Source organism: Aricia agestis, chromosome 12 (assembly GCF_905147365.1).
Source record: "Aricia agestis chromosome 12, ilAriAges1.1, whole genome shotgun sequence".
NCBI classification, from domain to species: Eukaryota; Metazoa; Arthropoda; class Insecta; order Lepidoptera; family Lycaenidae; genus Aricia; species Aricia agestis.
Window position 1 is genome coordinate 9,289,914 of NC_056417.1, and position 23,751 is coordinate 9,313,664.

Genomic DNA, 23,751 nt, shown 5'->3' on the forward strand with positions numbered 1-23,751 from the left:
TTGCGCCAAAATTCATTTATCGCATGGGAACCGTACATTTTCCGGGATAAATAGTATCCTATCTCTGGGCCTAAAGTATCTCGATACAGAATTCAGCAAAATCGATTCAGCGGTTTAAGCGTGAAGAGGTAACAGACAGACAGACAGATACAATTTCACATTTATAAAATTAGTATGGATATAGCTTTGAAATGTTTATTTCTTCAAAGTATGTATATGTCGCAGTCATCTGGTTCAATCTGCGATTCGATTAAATGACTAGCGCATTAATTTAATGATACCATTCAATTGAATGACTCGGCCGAGCGTCGATTGAATGCTCGTCACTCAACGTCCAACTAGTTAGCGACTTGTAACATAGCTCTTTGATGATAGCGAACATAAAATCAGTCAGGTGATTTAACGAATTTCATTTTTTTTCCCACTACGGCGCTAGTGGTCACTAAAACAAATATGGCGTCAAACAGCTGGCACAGCTTATAGCACTCTGTTGATATTTTGTGCATTAAATTTACTTTAAAGTGCTTTATTTGTAATCAAATAATATTGTGACAGCGTGGATTTACCGATTTACCTCGTCAACGGCTACTTAAAAAAGTAACATGCCATTTAACGACTTCACTTAGATATGACTTTTAGTCAAGACGTTAAATATCACAGTCAACGTCTTGCCGAGTTGTATTTTAGTAATTCAATTGAATGGTGTTATTCAATGAATGCGCTAGTCATTCAATCGAATCACAGATTAAACCAGATGACTGCGACATAAGTAAAACGGACTGACGCAGTGTAAATTAACATGAGAATAATATGATGAAATATTAAGTGGTACCTAACAATAGAACACTATAATTAACTATAGAAGGTATACCTCAATTATAGTCACAAAACTGAATTCTAAAATACATTAATATTTATAAGTACCTTTGTGGTGTCAACCATAATTATTCTGATTCGAAACTCTGACTACTCTCGCTCCACCACTACGGGAATACATCTACAAATGTACATGTATTTTATTCTTCCTCACATTTTAAGTAAATTAGATAAAATCCAGCGCCATAGCTCACACGTAAATATTGGAAGGCAGGTTTACTTTGATTTCCTGCGGGACTGTGTTTCGGGATCAACATTAACCTGTGTTACTCTCTGGCTTTTAAACTAACCCTATTCAATCAATCGTCCATCCGCTGATGTGTGGAGTGGGTAGCTACGCCATCTCAGCTCCTATTTTGTAGGTATTAAGGACAATAGTGGCTTGAGAGAGCAGAATAAATGACGTCGATTAAGTGATTTTTTGTTGAGCGTATGGACAATTCATAGTATTTTTTTGTAAGTAGACGTACTACGATCGTAATATATATATTGGAACTTCTCTAAATCTTTGTCTTGTGTTATTAGGTTCAATTCAGACAGCAGTGCGATAGTAGATGAATTTCTAAATTTGTATGGAATTGACAGAATTGCATGACGTCTTACGCAATAGCTATGTTCACACTATTCACTTTCGTCTTCAATTTTTGTCGAATTGACCCTAATATATAAAAGTAAGTATGCCATAAAATATATATATTTTATTTCTAAATACTCTTTGATGGAGCTTGATCGTTTAGAACTTTGCCCATCTATACTATTTTTACTTAAGAAAACAAAGTATGCCATTAAAACAACAATATATACATGTTTTTCTGAACATCTCGCATTCATCACCTTTGAACCCACGCGTTTCTTTAACGAGGACATGTTGCAGGCTGTGTAGGCGTTACTGCGGCATACCTTCTATCAAGCGAACTTCCTTAAATATATACAACATAAACTAGATAACAACCGCAACTCCATTCAACAAAAAGTCGATTATCATGTATGAATCTTAAACTTTTCCGGGATGAAAGTATTTTATGTCCTTTCCCAGGACTTAAAGTATCTCCATATTTAATTTTACCAAAATCGGTTCAGTGGTTTAAACGTGAAGATCTCTTAACGCTTAAGCACAGACAGACAGTCAGACACACTTTCACATTTATAAATAAGTATGGACGTATGAATATATTGTTTAAATAATATAACTAGTCTTGATATTTAGAAGCACTTTACCAATAACAGTTAATTGCATAACATTATTATTAACACCTTAATTAATCTCTTTGTTTTGTTTAAGTTATATAAAAATTTAAATTAGATCAGAGCGATTTTAAATTTAATAAATAGGTATGTTAGAAATAAAGTCAGAATATTCTACCATCTCGCGAACTCGAATACGAACGGAGAAAACTTACTTCGTTACATTTGTAATAAGTCATTATCCAGCAGACAAAGTACTTCAAGGAGAACATCTATGAAATATTCAACTAAAATACGTGCACATTTTGAATCTACATTTTAAAGGACATCTCTCGGACTGGACGAGTAAGGGTCATAGCACACAACAACTCGCAAACGCAATCTAAACACAAGGGGATATGGTATAAAACCATTCAGAGTGAGCCTCTTCGTATACCATGGTCTCTAATTTAAGTAGGCAGCAAAACATAGTCACTGCATGTAGACTGCGATCCGGGCACACCCCTTGAAATAGTTTTGGATTTTTAATGAGGAAAGTGGAGTCGTCCAACTGCGAGGAATGTGGTGTGCGGGATGATATCTATCACCGATTGATGGAGGGTTCCCGGAACGCAAACTTAAGAGAACAGCTGATTTTTAATTTTAAATTAATGAGATGTAATATTGGCATATTCTGAAGCTGCTAGAATACTTTATAATTTTAGGTACTTTAAGTCCCTTTAAATAAGTAAAAAAAAAAACTCGGAAACGCATCGTAACCGTATCGCCTTGAGTTTAGTGTTATTTGTGTAATCCATACTTCCATACTAATATTATAAATGTGAAAGTGTGTCTGTCTGTCTCTCCAACCTCATCACGTCCAAACCGCTGAACTGATTTTGCTGAGATTTAGTATAGAGATACTTTGAGTCCCGGGAAAGGACAGATGATACTTTTTATCCCGAAAAAACGTACGGTTCCAGGCGATAAACGAATTTTGGCACAAGGGAGTGCGGGGTGTTTTATTTGTATGAATCTAAATATATACTTAAATTTGCATGAATTTGTTTGTTTTATTAGTATGAATCTAATAATATAAACGTTTTCGATTAGAGAGCGTTGCAATAGGTATTGCAACGCTCTCTAACCGAAAACGTTATCGCCTCGCCTCGGGCTCGGTCCTCGCTTACGGCGCGCCGTTTACGCGCTCACGACTCGGCGTCCACGTACTTACGGCCCGTACGGCGGCCTATACGGTGACGATTCGTTTCTGAAAGTCGGAAACTAACCTTTACCTATACTATACCTTTAAGCGGATCGTACATTTATTCTCTCACACCGCATAATACACGAAATGCGGCGCGTATGGTGCGGACGAATGTGTGAGGTTTAATATCATTTCATACAACGAATTCTAAAAAGCGGCGCGTTCGACGCGTGCGTGCTGATAAATATGCGATTACCTTTATATTACTGAATGAAGTGAGTGAAATAACGTGTACATAATGATTTCCTTCACCGGCGTGCTGTTCCGTTACATTTAAATTAATGTTAATCACTCTTTACCTTTTAAAAGTTTCTACAATTCTTTTGTTACTTCTATTTACACAAAGCAAGATTTCAAGCAATTGTTTTTAAAAAACTGTTATTAAAGCAACTATAAAAGTACTAATTATTATTTACTTAAAGTAACATTGCCGAGATGTTATTACAGCAATTATTATAGAAGCTTTGATTGTGCTTCCACAACGTTAACTTATTTAGAAAACATAAAATATTGCATGTTTGTTGAAAGCGTTGGTTAGTAATTAAAATGAAAACAATTTGCTTGTTTATCTACTACTTTTATTAAGCTGCAGCCACACTAATTTATCATTTTTTTTTACAAAAATCCTCAACAAGCTAGCGTTTAAATTAGTTATCCGACGCCGGGGAAGAAGTTTTTTAATCGTCCACTGTTTGCTCTCTTAAGTCCATTGGGGATATCTTAAATCTGTATAAACTGTTTAGTTTGTAAACACTTTCAAATTTCGAAATCATTCAACTCGGACGCTATACATTCTCCTGAAAACCTGTATTTCCTCTTAAAATATCGAAAACGCACTCGCGATTGCTAGAGTTGTATATTATGTTCGTGGGCAACGGAAATCTCTTTTCGTCGAACTATTATATTTAAGTAATAACTATTTATATTTTTCATAAAGTGGTTTGATAGATATTGTATAAAACAATAAGCTAAGTAGCTAAACAATGTTTGTTGACAAGTACAAAACATTTGCGTCTGTATGCACTTAACATATTTTTATTTGTAAGAGCGTAAATCAACAATACATTCTGTTGCTCGTGTTGCAAACAGCGCAACAGAATGCTAACAACGTCGAACGTACTAAGTAATCCTTTCGCCATCAATCTTGCACACTTTGCGTACGCCCCCTCTAATTTAAATAAACATGTTAATTTCATTCGTTCGTTCGTTCAACTAAATTGATATGAAATGAGAATTTTAATCCCGGGGGTTAAGTGGGAGTTTATTGTTGATACGAGTACAGAACGTTCAGGTTTATTTTACCGTTATCGGAGCATTATTATAACGACATAAGGATCACTGTAGCAAAATCCGAGGTAAATACTATGGGCATGTACGCTGGAAAGTAATTCCTCTGTGTTTGTGTATGTCAATCGCACTTTTTGATTTTCGAATTCAATCCTTCTTCTTGAGTAATGAATCAATGAATGATTTCGCTAACGAGTCGTATTGTATGTTGTAATTATTGATCAGCTTCTAGGTTTTGGAATGAATAGATGAATGAATGGTTTTAACTAAAACAAAATTACATTACAAATTATAAACTTACATCGTTTTTACTGTGGTCGTTTTTACGGTACTTAATTCACCTTCAGAGAGGTTAGTATTAATTGTACGATATCGTTACGTTACCGATTAACAAACGGAATAGGTACACATTACGGAACACAGACACAATACGGAACTGTCAAAAGTTATTGGCAGATACATTTGACATTCGAATACGTTCGGTATTTCGGTATTTGATAATGGTACGATTACGTAGAACTCAGGCAGAGTAAACAGAACTAAAGAGTAGGCCGACTCAGAAGAGGTCTCTAAATTTGTACGTTTGACGTGGTACGAGTGTGTCATATCGGCTGCTAGTATGTCATATTATGCTGGGTAGTGCAAACAAATATTATAAAAAAAACGATATGCGTTGGCACAGATAAGAAGTAGACCACGTGATGGATCATAGGCTATTTTTTGTGGACTAATTTGTCTGTGAAATATATAATTTACGCGGGCGAAGCCGCGCGGTACGTCTAGTTTTGTATAATAATCGATGAGTACCTAATAATAGCTCCCACATCGGTTTCGGTGACAGTGGCCGGTTTCATTGAAACCAGGCCAGCTACGCAGGAGTAATTTTATAGTGCCCAAGTGAGTGCGCAGTACATCTATCTCTCTATTCCTTTACTCTCATAACCCAGTGGGGCGGAAGACCGACACGACCGGCGAGAAATCAGGCGCAGGACCGACTTTTTACATCCGACGCATGGATCATCTTACTTGTCAGACAATCAGGTGATCAGCCTGCATTGTCCTAACCAAACTTGGAAATAACATGTTTCCAACGCGGGAATCGAACCCACGACCTCCGAGTCAAGAGCCGCGCTCTGTACCACTAGACCACCTAATAGATTACTCATCGATTGTACAAAATATACCTAGCCTTTTCTGCCATATTGAAAAAGTAACTTGACAAAAGAAGACTGCGGATTCTGCATAGTTAAATACGTTACATAATATGATAATATGTTTATATTATTTAAGGATAAACATAACCAGGCTTCAGTACTAAGATAGCACTTAATTACAACATTTAATGAATTACTAACTACCTTCAACGGACTGTTTTACCTAGAGAGTTAATTAAATCCGTCGCTTTGCAGTTGCTTATTAAACTGTAAGGTTTGCAAGCGGCGAACAATCACAACGATTAGCGCGATTCAATCGCTTTCCGATGTGTTGCCAGTGTTACTAGCTTCGTAGTTCTACCAATTTAGTGGTTTTACCCGCTTTAGTTGAAAATTTAGTGGATGGTCTTATAATGGAGAATTGTTTATCGTTAATATATTATTACCGATAAATACATATTTTTATTGCTTAGTTATCAGTAGAAAAATTAAAGTTTAAAAGGTACCTATATTATATTTAAGTTCATTCAAATTTATATTGAAGTTGTCCGATACTTTACTGGCTTTTTAAATTTTTAAACTCTTTGCGATGAAAATTAAATTTCAGTACTTTCTTTAATATAGAGTTGGCAACACCGATAGTATCGTCTTGTTCGAGCTTCCATCACATTATACTGCACGCAGATTTGATTGTGCATTATGTATGATGCATGCAAATTACATAGTATGGAACGTATTTAGATAATCTACGGTACGTCTGTTCTGATTAAGAAGATTTATGTGAGGATATTACGTGGATTGATAGGGTAAGCTACAAATGGTCCGTGACGTAAGGTGGACCGAGGTGACCAAATTTGAATCGACTGATTCAGTCTGTTTAAGATGTCAGCTGATTCAGATTCAATTCTTCATTGAGACAACAATATTGCCTTCCTCACCGGTCTCGATCTCGGGGGCCAGTTTTATTAAAACAAGATCAGCTAACTTATAGTTGCGACTTATAGTGCCTCGGTAAGTACGTAGTACACAAGAGCACTTTTTCTTCCTTTAAGAGGATACACCAGGGGCGAGAGAAATTGAAAATAGGTATTTGAAAATGTATTGCTGTCTCACCAATCTCAAGTCTCCCACCGCAGAGCGCGATAGAGACAACACGAAAAAAGTTCTAATAAAAGAACAGAAAATCTTCGATTAGTTGTCCGCTGATTCCTTCTCCAAAACTTAACCGATTTAAGTACTATTTTCATTAAGAAATAAAACATGGCTTGAGCTGTGTTCATAGGAACACAGCTCGAGCTTTTGTTTTTTTTGTATATTCTAGCCAGTTTTGTTTTCTGGGTGTTTGAACACAGAGGAAAATCTGGCCATTAAAAAAGATGTGAACGTCCAAAAACCCAAAAGGTTTTTGGACGTTCACATCTTTTTTAATAATAAAATTATGAAAAAAAAGAAAACATAGGGACATGCTAATAGTGGCCATAGATATTCAGGAAAAAAATCATAACTCTACCGACATTATCCAGGGAGGAAACAGGGGACAGCGTTTGTATGGAAAAACGGCGGTGTGGACTCCTCTTAATGTTATAGCCCAGTAGCGCAGGACCAAATTTTTGCATCCAACGTTCTTTCTCATCAGATAATTCGACGATTTTCAACGTCATCTTTTTCCCGATCGAACCTAAGACTTGCGAATCAAGAGCCACGCTCTAAGCTACTGAATCATGGAGGTTTTATACGTAATAAACAATGGAACAAAGTGTGCAATATTCATCATCTGATCCTATGGTAGATGATAATCCCATTCGTCGTCTATACTCAGCATATTACTTTTTGCATATTTTAAAGGATGAGTATTCGTATAGGGCTTCGTTCACCGCAACTGTAGATTCTCGAGTCGCAAACCGAAGCGCGTCGAGATTCGTGCCCCCGACACCGCAAGCGGATTTGTCATTCTATACCAGTGTGTTATCCTAAAAGTTTCAGTCAGTTTATCACACGAACGTAGCCAACGGAAGGTATTGCAAAATTGTACGTTTATATTTTCGCTATGTTTGTAATATTGAATGCGAAAAGTGTACTGTAAGCTCTTCTTATAAACGCTGGATTTATTTTCATAAAATTTAGTTTATGCATCTCTGGATACTTTGCGTCCTAGGATAGGAATATAAGTTTAAAATTATTGAATTCTTCCTTAAAATACCGCGTGACGTTGAGTCTCGGTGTAAAATTACTTTTTAACATCTTTTTAAATTCTACGTCCTTAGTATATCAGATATATTAGGCTCAGTTTACGTTGCAAAGTAACGCTTTGATGTAATACAATGCATTTTTGTAAGCCATTCAAAACTTAACTTTATTACCTACTCAAGATGAGTTGACAATTTCCCTCTTATGGTGTCGGGTTGCCTGTTGCAAATAATGACTCATTTAAAAATGCATCGTAACGCCCGTGAGCTGACCCTCGCAAGTATTTTTAAACGTTGATTTAAACTCTGATTAAATCTCTATAAATCGGATGAGTGTAATTGCAGCTGCAGTTAATGAGTAAACCATAAATACTACAGCCAATGGCTGGCGGGCAGCAGTAAAGTGCCTTTAACGTGTGCTAAATTCACCGAATTAAATAAACTATCGGTTAAATTCTTAACGATCGATTAACACTCCACTTTGTTAACGTAAGTTGAAACCGTTTAAAAAGTAGCACTCTATACTGGCCTTTTTTTTAGATTCTACGAATATTATACCCGCAAAACCTAGTTATTAAGTTATTAGTATCCCACGAAAAGTTTATTTTTTCGGGAAAAAAATTATCCTATGCTTTACCTTGAGTCCTAGCTACTACGTACGTATAGATCTTCGGTCTAATTCCATTCAGAAGCTTTTCGTTAAGCAACAAACATGTACGAACTTTTGCAAATGAGAAACAATTTTAATCTTTCATCGCAATTCGAATAAGAATGATATCAAGACGATAACGAAATACGACAAAACCGAGACGTATATTGCAAAGATTCAAAGGATTTCTTCAAAAACCCCAATAATTGGGATCCAGGTACTCAGGGATAAGGAAGTTATGTCCCCCCTCTCTCCCCTCCTAACTCCCCACGACGTAATTCACGTAACGTAATTGCATTATATGCCTCATGCCCCCGGGCACAGTTACTTATGATTTTCTTTTGCCATCGACGCAAAAAGTGTAGTTACTTTTATACTTTTTGTGTGACACGACGTGCTCAGACTTAAGTACTTTTAATAGCTAGGGGAGGGCTATTTGATACCGAGTAGTGAATATGTATTTGGAATAGTTTCGGTTACAAAATAAAACCTTATAAGGCGTAGAAGGAGACATTAAGAAATCTGTATTACATATTGTGTGTTGTGCCTATTTTAAATACAATAAAATGATCTAAAACTACGACCTTAATGGAAAGTAACATAAACAAATAAAGGCGATATTTAACTAACTCATGGAAAAATGATAATATAAAATTGTTATTACTTTCAGCATTCTTCCACAAAAATCTGTCAAAACAAACACAACAAAAATTAACTCGTTCTTAATTTGTAACAGTTTAATAAAAATGTTATTTTTATTTCATACGCAAAAACGTCAATGTTAAAACGTTAAAAATTTAAATACACAATGTAGCGTCAGAATTCATCGTCAGTTGAAATATAAATGAAGCAGTGATGAACAAAACGCGAATTCTTGCAGCGAGATAAACATTTCATGCTATTATCCATAACGTAATATTTCAATCCTCCGTACGCAATTCTTTTGACGTACTGTAAGTGCCTGTCTGGGACCCGGCGAATCTGCTAGACGTATAATTTGGTCGCCCACAATATCAACCCGGAAGAGAATAACAGGAAATGGTACCTGTCAGTTCTTCTACAGTAATGATAGTAAATAATTTTGAGAGCTTTTACTGATTTGTCAGCAGATTCGTTTTTCCGCAACCAATTTACTTTTTTAGTAATAGGAAGCGTAAAAAATCGGCCAAGTGCGAGTCGGACTAACTCACGAAGTGTTCGGAGCAAAAATACGCCAAAAATTGCGTTTTTTACATCGGAGCCTCTCTTAATTTTTTATTTTATTATAAAATTATTATTTATCATTAAGTATAATTATAATTAAGGATTTTGTGAAAATTTCAAGTGCCTAGCTGTTACCGTTATTGATTACGAGCATAAAATGCCAAAAAAATCACGTTTCTTGTATGGGAGCCCCCCTTAAATATTAACTTTATTTTGTTTTTAGTATTTGTTGTTATAGCAGCAACAGATATACACAATCTGTGAAAATTTCAGAGGTCTAGCTATAGTAGTTCTTGAGATACAGCCTGGAGACAGACAGACAGACAAACAGACGGACGGACAGACGGACAGACAACGAAGTCTTAGTAATAGGGTCCCGTTTTTACCCTTTGGGTACGGAACCCTAAAAAACACAAATTTTATTTAAATACTCATAATCAAGTTTGAATTTAAAAAAAGATTCAATTCAATCTTCTTGCGAAGCCATTTGCCAAAGATATTTTTGCCATTGAGGAGTCCAAAGAAATCCAATCCCTAAGTATAACTAGCGAGAAATAAATATGAAAAGTATTCTGAGTTATTACAGAAATTAGGATCATTATGTAGGTCGTTATCAAAATTTAATTGTAACTTACTTTATCTTGAACAGTGTACACGTCTGTCGACTGTACGTCGTATACGAGTTTGCAATATTTATTAACGTGTGTCTTTGTGCAGGCCTACGGAAGCAAAACGACAAATTTAGGTTAATTAAATTCCTACCTTGAGACTCTAGCCTGTATCTCGTGGCTCTCAGACTATAAAGGAATATTCCAGAACGGTCTAGAGGCAGAAGATTAATGCCCGTCTAATGAATCAGCTACCGTGACAAATCAGGAGTCGGTAATGGATAAGGCTTTCCTGACCTTCTTTCTATATAAATTAGTTGTTCCGTTTTTGATTTCCGTTTCTCCTATTGCCGTGGGCTTTTCTTTGACTGAAATATTTTCGTATTGATTGGATTCAATGAATGTTTGCGGTAATGAAATTTAGGGACGTTTCTTTGTTGAATTTATTTGTGCGTGGCTTTAACGCAACTTTTACTCTGTAATTAACTTTCAATTTAATTCGTTATTAATTTCGACTACCTAGCAAAACAAGCTTAGAAAATAAAGAAACGGGGAGCTATTTTACCCATACGTAATTGATATCAGAGATTACTGTAGTCAATCCGGGAGATTTGAAATTCGCAAAATTAGGTACTTATCGAAGAAAAAGAATAAATAAGAAACTCGCGTCGGATCAGGGCTGATGTATGATTGGGACGCAAATGTGACTCGACTCGACTCGATAATCGATTTTATTGCGTTTCGAATGTATCGATATTATATGAAATTCAGAGATTATCTTGTGAATTACGGAAATGGGGTTATTGGGAAAGTATTTTTTTGATATTCTGCCATTTTGTGATGCTATTGATACGACGATCGTTGGAGCACGTTCGATGTTTAAATAGCTTGTTTTAAAATTGGAATATTGTATTCTTATGCAGTTTCAATTTTAAAAATATTAAATATACTCGTAGCAAACCTGTTTGACAAAAATCTTATACTTATTTAATATCGCTTTTTATAATAACGCTTTTGTCATATTTTAACATATAAAATAGATGAATAATAAACATTTCCGAGGTCCATTACCAACTCTTTTCACTGCTGCTGAAAGATTCTAATAACTTCATAATATTTCTGCCGTCTAACCTTACTTCCTACGTGACAGTGTTTAAATACCTTTGTAGTTAAAATATAAACGTTCTACCCTTGTATTTGACTTACGTAACAGCAACAATTTCATCAAAACCTAGGTTAAGATATTCCGGGGGCTCCACGCGCCTCCCAGCGAGATCACAAGATTATGAACTCACTTCGGCTTCCTTGACGCTCCGTAGCTTCAAAGATGTTTCAAATCGTAAAGTATAATGAAATAAATAAAGACCTTAATCTACATATTAATACGTGAGCCAAAAACTTTGTATCCCTTTTGACGAAAAATGAGGAAACGTAGGTGAATGAAATTTTGCACAGTTATAGTTTATATGGAAAAGGAGTGCATCGAGCTAATATTATTTTGAAATTATGCTTTTATCATACATTTTTTTAACAAATAAAACATTACACACACGACAACACACACACAAGGAAAAATGACAGATTTTTGATTGACAAGCCTATGCATACGAATATACTCTTTTATTTATAGTTGAAGTCTGTTGACAACAAGTTACCAAATTGAAAATGGATTATAGTTTTTTTTATTGAATCTTAGATACTATTAGACAATGCTTACACGCCCAGTCTGAGATCAGCTGAGTCCCAGAGACGAGAGTTGAAAAAAATATGATAAAGTCAATATTTTTTTACAAAATATAGGTAGTAGTCCTAATGTCGTTGAAATTAAGGTCGAATTTCGACCATTGGGCGATCTCTAGTAATCATAATACGCCAAAAATATACCTCACATTTCACAATATTATGTTATTGAAATGTTACTTTTTGGAGATTTTATTTGTATGTACTAGCATTTTGTACCTTCTACTAGTAGCTATGCTAGATGCTGGTAACCACTCTTCAAATAAATTATATAGTGCAGGAATCACCAACTTTGCTGTAAAAATAACTATTTCATGTCCTGAGACTCCAGACGATAGCCAGAATAGGTAACAGTTACTTGTTCTCAAACATAAATCATAATATTACTCTAAAATATTTAAGTATGTAGTTAAACTTGTGTTTTTAAATATTAAGAGGTATTAATTATTGTGCCTTTCCTTCTTGAAATTTTGGAAACACTGAAAGTGTGGCGACAGTAAATCACTAAGTAGAGTATAAAAAAAAAACTTGGCGACCTGAATTAACGGTCTTCGATAAACTACAGCACATAAATTACTTTAGAGCTTATGGATTTTTACTAAAATGTTCGCGGATTTTAACTTTAAATTTATTATTTTATTTCTGAAATGAAAATGACTAGTGCTTGTGGATATTTATTTCTTATTTTCGGTACATTTATGTTTGTAGCACTTGTTCCTAATTTTTGGTATTAGTATGTAGTTCTTTTTAACTTGAAACTCCAGCAATCTTAATCACTTACGGTCTTACCACAAAAGATTTAAACATCTATTGAACAGCTGTTGTTTTGAGACCATTGTGTCCTGATTTTTTATCTAATCAACTGTTCAACATGTGTTCAAATCTTTTGTAGTAAGACCGTAGAGGTTTAAACTTCAAACCGAGAGGTGCTTCACAAACTAATAATTAGTATAGTCTGAAAACTAGTAGTTTTGGTAGTTTTATGATAATAAAGATCTATTAGTGTAGAGCCCGCTTAAAATGGTCTAATTAGTGATACATTCAAAGCCATATTAATACAACAACAACAATACATAGCCATTAGTGTTTGTGTTTTTAAAATAAAAGCTCAGACTCATCTCTTTGTTGTATGAAAGATAATGACCTACATAAAACCTGTGCTCCATTAAACCATTATTTTGTTTATTACTTATTAGTTATTAACATTCATATTATAAATAATATGAGAGGATATTATTATCAGAGTTTTCGATCTACACTTATGGAAATATTTTTTGAACTTGGTATTTCTACAGTGCAGTACTTAGTTTGAGTTTTGAATCCTAATAACAACGAGGTATTTATAGAAGAAAACAGACGCCCTCTTTATTGTGTTCTTAGTCACTTGTGTTGGTCCATCGTCTATCATGGACAAATAAAAGTTATAAGCGTTACAAAATAACACTGAAAGGTTTTATTTACCTTTAAAAAAATACTTTGAAACCAACAATTTTGTAACATTTAAGGCGGCAAGGAATGTAGCAAAAATCCACACTTTATGGAGTAAGAAGTTGAGATTGATATTGTGTGAGGAATACGAAATAAGGCCACAATCCACTTTACAGGTGAACTAACAACCCGAGGGAGAGCGTTTTAAATTCCAGAAAGCAGTCTCTAAATAATTACGATATTTTGATTCAGGAATGTAAATGAACTTGTGAGTGCTGTGAAGATTTGTTTGCTTTGTGCTTAGTTGGTTTACTTTATGCTCGTTACAACTGTGTTTTAAGAGCGTTCCTGACTCCAAAAATCAAACATCGTCTTCCTCTCTTCACACTCACGCACGTCTTTCATATGCTAGGTGAAAAAGGACGGCGCAGAATCATCGCCAAGTTAGTTTTATTTGAATAAAAGACGAACTATAATGATTATGAAAAAAGTGTTTTGAGCAAAATTTAGGTTTTATCAATGCCTTTTTAGATATTAAAAAATATTAAAGAAAAGTCAGCAAACTTCGAAGATCCAAGCAAAAATGTGACTAAAAAAGAAACTATCGAGCATTTTTTCAGTAATCGTGTTTTCGTCTTGAGCATTAAATCTTCAGGAACTGAAGTTACTTGTGTCAAAAATCAGTTTTCTAGACCTTACAGATTTTGAGATCTAGGTATAAGTATGTAGTCAAGTTAGGGTCAGGTGCACTCTTAACTCATGAGGGACAAAATTGTCCCTTTCCATGAAATCATAATATCTAGAGTGTACAATGTACATAATAATATGAGATGTTTTGGAAAGGAGAAGTATATAGGCATGGAGCAAAGTCAAAAATCTGCATTATAATTTATTACGACGAAAAATCCCCCGAGCTACGTGCAATTTTTTTCCTGTACTTATGGCATGAAAAGTTTAATGAAACATAGGAGATAAAAATAAATGAATGTCCAAATTAACACACATGGGAAGAATCATTAAATTTTTTTTGTAACGCGTATTTCTCGCTTTGTATTTAACCTTATTATTGCTAATTATTGTTATTATTATTGTACTTCGTCTTCTGACTGAATTAAAGCTGTATTTATGTCGGTTTAAAAGTACCAGAATACAGGCGGAAGAAGGCTGATATTTTAAGACCACTTAATGTATACTGACATAATTGTCGCGAAATAAAATTTGTAGCGAAAACAAAACCACAATTCAGCTAGTGATAATGAGGCACCAGTGTTTCAGTTAGTGGATAAACATTAAAGAAATCTGTTTTGTCAGTTTGAACAAAAATACTAAGCCCCACTAAGGCGAAGTTTGGTTGACCCAAAAGTTTGGACGTGTTACAATGTAATTAGTTGGAAGGATTTTCTCGGCTCTCAACTCCCCCCGAGTTCCTTATCATCTTTTAACATGCACACATATTGTCTTGTTCCAGCTTAATGTCTTAAGAGCTTTGCGAGTGGTTTTGAAATTTTTCAACATGTTACAACTATGAACTTGGCAGAGCCGGCTCTGTTCGAATCATAAAGTTAATATACCTAGCGGAATAGAGCAACAATCTCGAGCTGTCAAACGAAACCGAAATTGGTTTCATCTGTGTGTAAAAATATGTGTACGTATTCACTTACACAAGCATGATTGAACATGATTTCTATGAGATTAAATTGTCAACGTGCGGCACGTGCCGACTGGACGTCAAAAAAAGAGCGCTGCTGTCATGTATCACACGTCTCTTTTTACCACGCAGTGTTACAGATAGTGACATCTCTCTTGCTCAGGCCTTTGTTTCTCTATTCCGTTAGGTATATTAACTTTTTGGTATGAAAGAACTTCATTGCATGAGGACAATTATTATTATTAATGACATAAAACGAAGCATAAAATATTTCAAGCTGCGAATTTTGACTTTGTTTTTCTAATATTATAATTCAGTTTATCTGTTTGATATGTTAATAATCTAAGGGCACTTATCGTTAAGTGGTGTAACAGGCCCTAAATCAAATGTTTTTTTCGGTATCGAATCAAAAAATGAAATTCAGTCAACTTCATAACGAATAAACTTTCATTTAAGAAAATTTAAATTCACATCATGTATCACGATACTATTTTAGGTTTCACAGTAGACAGGGATGTTATTAAAGTATAATATATACGGTTCCTGCCCCGCTTCGATATTTCGGTCGCGGCTATTTTCGCCAAAATCAATATCGTACTCCTGACCATTTTAGGATGAGTAACAGTATACAATGTATCTCCAATCTCCATACAATATGGTATACACTTTTAGAAGTATTTTAGTTTGTTAAAGTGTTTATTAAAGTGGTTTTGTTTCAGCATAAAAGTATCCCAAAACAATAATGATTTATGTAATATACAGTTATTAAAATGCTAGACAATTTTGGAACTTCCTTGTGCAAAATTAGATTATCCTACGAAATCGTGCTATATATATTTTCAGTTATGCTTTCTTATGCCTTTTCTAGGGGTTTAAAACATTTTCACGAGGCAGAAACAGACGGATATACAACTTTCGCATGTGTAATATTAGTACAGATTTTTTAAGGGTTCCGTACCTAGGATAAAAACGGGACCCTATTAAGGAGACATCGATGTCTGTCCGTCTGTCCATCTGCCCGTCTGTCTCCAGGCTGTAACTCAAGAACGGTAATAGCTAAAGAGTTGAAATTTTCACAGGTTATGTATTTCTGTTGCCACTTGCCGCTATAACAACAAGTACTAAAAACAAAATAAATTATATATTTAGGGGGGGGGGACAAAAGTGATTTTTTAAACATTTTTTGCTCGGTATCAATAATGACAATAGGTAGGCACCTGAAACGTTCACAAAATATTTAGCTGTATTAATATTTTAATAAATAATATTACAATTTAAATAAAATAAATAATTAAGGGGGACATACAAAAAACTATTTTTTTCCTATTTTTGCTCTATAATAATACGGAACCCTTTGTGAGCGAGCGCAACTCGCACTTGGCCGATTTTATTATTCGTCTTATATCTTGCAGTTTTTTAACACGAAACTCATTGGTACTTTTATTAAAATTTATATTAGTGCAATCATTCATTTATCACATTCCATAAAAAAAGCTTAGTATGCACTTTGTTCTTAGCTTTTATAGCTGTTATTTTCCGCCACCTCCTCATCGTAGGTAGAAAATCACCATAAAAGCTCTAATACGGAAAATGTGTTCCTGCTTTTCCTTTACATATTTTATATATAGCTTTATGTAGATTTTTAAACTTATATAATACTACTGAGATGCTGAAAAACAAAACTTATTAGCAATTGAAATAGAGCAGTTATGACACTTTATTAAACTACATGAATAGCTTAATCCAGTAAAATAATGAAAACACTTTCTCTTACTATTCTTTTTTGAAGTAAAAAATTCTTAAGCCTGTAATTAGTACTTTTCGTGATCTAAGTAAAAATGCTCAAGAATCCCCTCTTTTTTTGTAAAATATGCTTCCTCTTGTCTCATTTCTTACACATTCGCCGGGACTTTTTTTGGTTTTTCAGCTTAATTTTCGCAACATTGTCAAATATAAACTAACATTTAGCAATTGATAATATTGGTACGGGCTACTGCACAGGTATAGGGTGGCTTCGCAGCCTGCACGTGGCTTTAGTGGTTGGCCGCGCTGCAGCCGGTTCATACACCTGTAACATAACGTGATGGTACGATTTCTGCAAAATTGAAACAGATATCAGATAAACATAAATGTAATTTAATTGAGAGCATATTATATATTGTTTTAAGCTGCCGATCTTATATATATATAATATTTCTCATCGAGTGTATGCTCTTATGGGTAGGCCAAATATTCGTACTGGCTGCAGTATTTACCTAAAGGTCCCTGTTAAAATTATCCCATAATGGATAGGCTCTATGATTGTGAAGCTGTTTGTGTGATTGCACAATGAATGTCGATCATAGGCCATTATTGGTCCCTCGTTGGCCAACATGGAGCGGTCCCATCGCATACAGCGAAGATAAGACTAGTTATAAGAAGAAAACCTTTTCGTACCTTCACCGTGTTCCACGCGCTAGCCGCTAACATTCAAATACTTCAACGTAAAGCAAAATGTCAACTACAAAACGAGTATCCCCAACAATTCCCGAACAAAAAGGAATATACCAGTGTGAAATAGTTCCACGCGAGGAGAGTTGTGTTATCGCGCTAGCTAGACAATCGTCTGCTTTAACTTCGCGGCTGAATACACGACGACGGATATTGGGTAGGCGAGCGCACTTACATATTACACTTTAAACCCTATGGAGTTGTAATAAGGTCGATCGCACTACATACTTTCGTCACAAAGCGGAAAGTTGCTGTTTATTCTGTGCGTTTGTCACGCTTCAGCTACAGATATGCACTGGAGTGGTGTAAAATGATTGCATATGTTAAGATATTTTTCATCCCGCTGAGTCCTGTTTCTGAAAAGAATTGAAATCCTCGTGTTTTATTGTCCTATGCTTATAGTACTTGGGGATTTTGCTAGACTGCTTTATTATAATTTCGATCATCTTTGGTTGGGCCACTTTAGATCAAATAGAAAATTTTGTTGTTCCTATGATGTCTACTGATCCTAATTTTGCGTATTTTAATCCATACTTATATTATAAATGCGAAAGGACGTAGGATACTTTTTATCCCGGAAGACGCAGTTGCGAGCGTTTCTTGTCTAAACACACTATGCCGAATTTCCGCGACGGAAATTACGCATGATTACGTCAGCAATGTCAAACGCATACGATATAATGCGATGGAATTCGATCGAAATCGACATGGTGTGTCATCGGTAATTTAAAATACATTGCAGGCGTTATCAAGCCGAACTTCCGCCGCGGAAATTCGGCATAGTGTATTTAGACACTTAGGGTCTGTTTCACCACTTCCTGATCAGTGAGGAATAGGCTATCCACCAATTAACTTGACAGATCAAGTATGGAAAATTTGTCAAAAAAGTTGTGATTAGCCTATTCGGAACTTTATCAGAAAGTGGTGAAACAGGCCCTAAGTCTACAATAATAATGCGACAAATACTGAAAACTATCACAATATGAAGCAGACTCAAAAAAAAATGAAATAGTAATTTAGAATAAAGCGAGATAAAACGCAAATTGATATTTCGATTGCCTATTGTTTGGTCTAGTGAGTTTCCACCAAAAAATACACGAAGCGTTCTGCATGCCACGTCAATCAAAATATATTCTATTGGAAAGACAAAAACAGTTACTGTCACACACGTCACATGCAAAAATTGAAATTTTTGAAAAATTAATTAAGAACACATAAGTGGAATTCATGTTCGGAATGTAAATTCTGTTCGCATACAAATAACTTGTAATTATTGTTTAATTAAGCATTGTTTAAATCTGTTGTAGTGTATGTAATTGGGTTTTTTTTCGGTAGGTCATACTGAAATTTTTGAATAGTACTTTTACAGCCGCATTTAGAGACGAATATTATTAACTACTTAACTTAAAATAAAGGAACTTATGCCCCGCACACCCTCTCTCAAACCCTTCATTTAATTACAGCTAATCTAATTCTTTAAAAAAAGTCTTGTTATATTTTGTTTTTATTTTTTTATTTTTATTTATAAATACTATGAAATTTTGATACCATACAATTCAAATCGTGACGCCTTCAAGCATTTGTGGGTCATATTTGTATTAGCAGACGGTTGAGAATTAAAATATGTGCTTTGAAGTCGAACGTGGCCTTTTGTAGCATCACAGGCGCCTCAGTCTCCGCGAATCTATTTGTGAAGGCTCATGCAACTCAAAACCACCACAACCTACCTGCGCTTTAGCCGGAATACCCGAATCCATACTAATAATATAAATGAGAAAGAGTGTCTGACTATCTGCTTGCTCTTCACGCCTAAACCTCTGAAGTCTGAACCGATTTTGCTCAAATTTGTTTTTTTTTTATGAAATAAGGGGGCAAACGAGCAAACGGGTCACCTGATGGAAAGCAACTTCCGTCGCCCATGGACACTCGCAACATCAGAAGAGCTGCAGGTGCGTTGCCGGCTTTTTACGCCGGTTTTCTGCGAGCCCGTGGTATTTCTGATCGTGCCGGCCCATTCGTGCCGAAGCATGGGTCTACCATGTAAATGGTACGGTATGGAGATACTTACCCTGGAAAGGGCATTGCATACTTTTTATCCCAAAAAATGTACGGTTCCCGTGCAATAAACGAATTTAGCATGCAAGCGCTGTTTCACGCCGGTTTTCTGTGAGAACGTGGTATTTCTCCGGTCGAGCCGGCCCATTCATGCCAAAGCATATATATACTCAAAGGTCAGCCCAATCAACGCACAGCCCAAACCACTGGACGGATCGGGCTGAAATCTTGCATGCAGGTAGATGTTAGGACGAAGGCATACGCTAAGAAAGAATTTTGATAAATTCCAACCCCAAGGGGCTAAAATAGGGGATGAAAGTTTGTATATAATAATACTTCTTAACGCGAGCGAAGCCTTGGGCAAAAGCTCGTATAATATAAGAAAGACTCGCAAGTGACTAGAACCTGACCTAAAAGAATATCCTTTTTTTTCAAATTTCAATTTAATGCTCAACGTTATCACCAGTCCTCCAACGGATTTTTAATAACTTACCGAAAACTTCCGATTAAAGAATAAACAAACAAGAAAATCACTTTCGAGTTTCGAGTTCGAGACTTGACGTCTTCAAAAGTTTAGGCACCTTAACTCTCCCGTGTATTTCTTTCTCACGTTTAATCTGTTCAATATAAAGTACATACACTCAGGGTGATTGAGGAAGTTCGGCTTCTGACTGTGGATAACGAAGCTGCGTCTTATGCATTCTCATTACGATGAGTGGTGTCTTAGCCCAGCGGTCCGCAACCTTTTTGATATTGCGACCCAAAAATTAAAAAAAAAGAGTTATGAGCGACCCCAGAAAAAAATCACAGTTAACAAGTGCAATGGTTGGTTCAGGTAACGATAGCTGTTTTTGTTTCGTAAATTATTTATATTGAAGAGTTTATTTATTTTGGATTTATAATTAAACTAGACGATGCCCGCAACTGTGTTGCGCCAAATTTCGTTTATCGCGCGGGAACCGTACATTTTCCGGGATAAAAAGTATCCTATGTCCTTTCCCGGGTCTCAAAGTATCTCCATGCCAAATTTCAGCAAAATCGGTTCAGCGGTTTGAGCATGAGGGGGTAACAGACAGACAGACAGACAGACAGACGGACAGACAGACACACTTTCGCATTTATAATATTAGTATAGATTACAGGACCTTGTTGAATTTTTTGGCGACCCCATAAATATCTTTCGCGACCACAGGGTTGCGGACCGCTGTCTTAGCCGTTCGAGGTCGGGCCAGCTTTGTATATGAGTGACAACGGAGTACAAGTTTGTTCGATGTAATTATGTGTCTCTATGTTTGAACTGTAAAGAAAATGTAGAGTTTAATGTTATTCACGTGTATATTTAATATGGATTATATTTATTTAACACCCTTTGGACTAAAGATTAGTAAGGATCCTAATTCCTATATCGATTGATGCATATGATTTCGAGGAGTGCGCGTCGCTAGATTTTTAAACGTACACGTAGCATCCGAGGTATTTAAATAAATGGTAATTGTCTTCTGAACTACATTAAAAATTAAACATATATATTTAAAAACCTGCCGAATAAACGATTGTAAAATATTTTAAATTACTTATAACTTTGTCACAAAATGTATTTCTCGTAAGTGATTTTCAATTTTTTGTGTAATAAAGAATGTTCAATCCTAACCTAACCCAAAATTATAATCTATCAAAGCATTCACAATTATTGTTGGTATTTTAGGCAAGCGTTTATTCTCAACCGATCGTTTTTCAAAATGTACCACAATAAACTTTCAAGTGTTCAAGTTATGAAATACGCGGCGAAATCTTATAAGTATTGGCTTGCCTTCGAGAAAAGTCCTTTAAAAGTCGTTGCCTTTGTTGTAGTTGTACGTATTCCCGTTAATACGTACAGCTGAATGGCTCGCTAATGAATCGGGGCTGGAACTCCGGTAATGGATCAGGAATGGACCACATGCATCGCAGATGTATTTTGCGGTGCAATAAACTTTGAATCGTTTCTAACTTTAATCTCTTGTAGTAAAGATACGGGTATTAAGCTACATAGTCTAAGTTAAATACACCGATTATTTTAAACTACATTTTTTTAATTATAAACCTAAGAAACAGAACATTAGAAAAAGTGTATTTAGTATGCTGTTGATTTTAACTCAACTCTAGTGTCTAGAGACACATAATTAAATAAATAATTATCAAAACATATATTTTCTATAGTGACCTCATTTCCTACATAGTAGTGTGGTAATAAAAGGGTAGTTTTATTTTGGGCGCAGCACTTTTCAATGATCTTATTATCCGTATTGGAAGTATTGTACAATATGAAATTGGCGGGTGATGACATGTGGAGGGCTCTTGGCCTCGTAGTATCGCGACCTATCTTACGAGATAGCTCGGATCGTTGAATTCGTTTTACGTTTGACCCATAAAAAGTTTTCAATCAATGTAATATTATTTTTATAACTTTCTCACACGTTCGATATACAAAGTTTAGGTATAAAAAGTAATGGAAACGCAGACAAACTGACTCGACATCTTCGCATTTGTACTGAATTATCTAGCATAAATATGAAAATTTTCTGTCTGTCTGTCTGCTTGTCTAATGCTAAGTACTCACATACGATTTTGCTCGATAGTTTTACTCCAAATTGAGTAATAATTACTGTGTGGACCGCAAAACTCACAGCTCGAAGGCTCGCATCGAGCCAGTTTGAAGGCTCGCATCGAGCCAGTTTGAAGGCTCGCATCGAGCCGGCTTGACAGAATTAAATATATCGATTTAGGCGCTTTTCAGACGACGGGGCGGGGCGGGCCGGTTAATTTCGCCGCGAACGATAGCACAAAGGAAATCCTATATTACCAACGCACACGGCGGGCAAAAATACCGCGCCGCTGGTGCCCGGCGGGCACTGGCGGCGCTTGGATCGGCGTGTGGATCACACAACTCAGTTTACTTGCAGTAAGGCAGACGACGTGTGCTTTGTGTACGCGGCGCAGGCAGCCGCAGACATCGACGGGCGTACGCGGCGAAATTGAGCGGCCCGCCCCGCCCCGTCGTCTGCAAAGCGCCTTAGAGTAAAACTATCGGGCAATGCTGAATATGTGGACGAAAGCCCGAGCCGCGGGTTTTGCTCGACGTTATTGGCTCGATCGAGCAAAACCGTATGTGATTACTTAGCATAATAATATTTTATGCGTCAACTTTGTAAATTAAACGATTGTTCAAATTTTGATCAAAGAAATTTTGTTAATATAATTAATTCTGTATTCATGACTATTATTAGTTCATATTTTAAAGAAATCGCCATATTTTAAAGAAGAATTACTTTGTCTATTACAAGCAGAAGGCTTGTAATAAACAAAGTAATTTGCAATTATAATCGTACACTTTTCGAAGTAAAAAGATAATTTTGTTCGAAGTAAAAAGATAATTTTGTTATGTTTTATGTAGTTAATCTTTCTTCTATGCTAATTTTATCAAAATCTATCTAATATATTCACTTTTCGTATTTCGTATTCGTATTCCTTAATCGTAGCTAAGTATTTAGTAGAACATTTTTATGTAAGAACACATTATTAAATTCAAATATTGCATCGAAATATAACAGTTTCCGTGCAAAGCGAACTGTGTATATATAAATCGTTCGCCTGTTGTATATTACTGAGTTTGCGGAGAAGCCCCTACACTGACAATCGCTACTCATGCATGTTTCATGAGGAATGTCCACTAGGATCACTTAAATAACTTCGTAGTTCGTGTATTATATTGTTGTTACGGTCCAAATAAAATATTCCTTATAGGCTCAATGTTTTTTTAAATAAAATAAGGGGGCAAACGAGCATACGGGTCACCTGATGGAAAGCAACTTCCGTCGCCCATGGACACTCGCAGCATCAGAAGAGCTGCAGGTGCGTTGCCGGCCTTTTAATAGGGAATAGGGTAATAGGGGAGGGTAGGGATGGGAAGGGAAGGGAATAGAGGAGGGTAGGAAAGGGAATAGGGTAAGGGATTGG

General features: G+C 35.7%; 1 long non-coding RNA gene across 1 annotated transcript; it reads left to right on the forward strand.

Annotated features, from left to right (window-relative positions):
* The first annotated feature begins 645 nt into the window (after positions 1-645).
* On the forward strand, positions 646-20,133 carry LOC121732655. The gene is made up of 5 exons (XR_006036416.1): positions 646-769; positions 4,256-4,260; positions 7,732-7,734; positions 13,435-13,440; positions 20,123-20,133. It is a non-coding gene; the product is annotated as an uncharacterized LOC121732655 (long non-coding RNA).
* Positions 20,134-23,751: the final 3,618 nt, after the last annotated feature.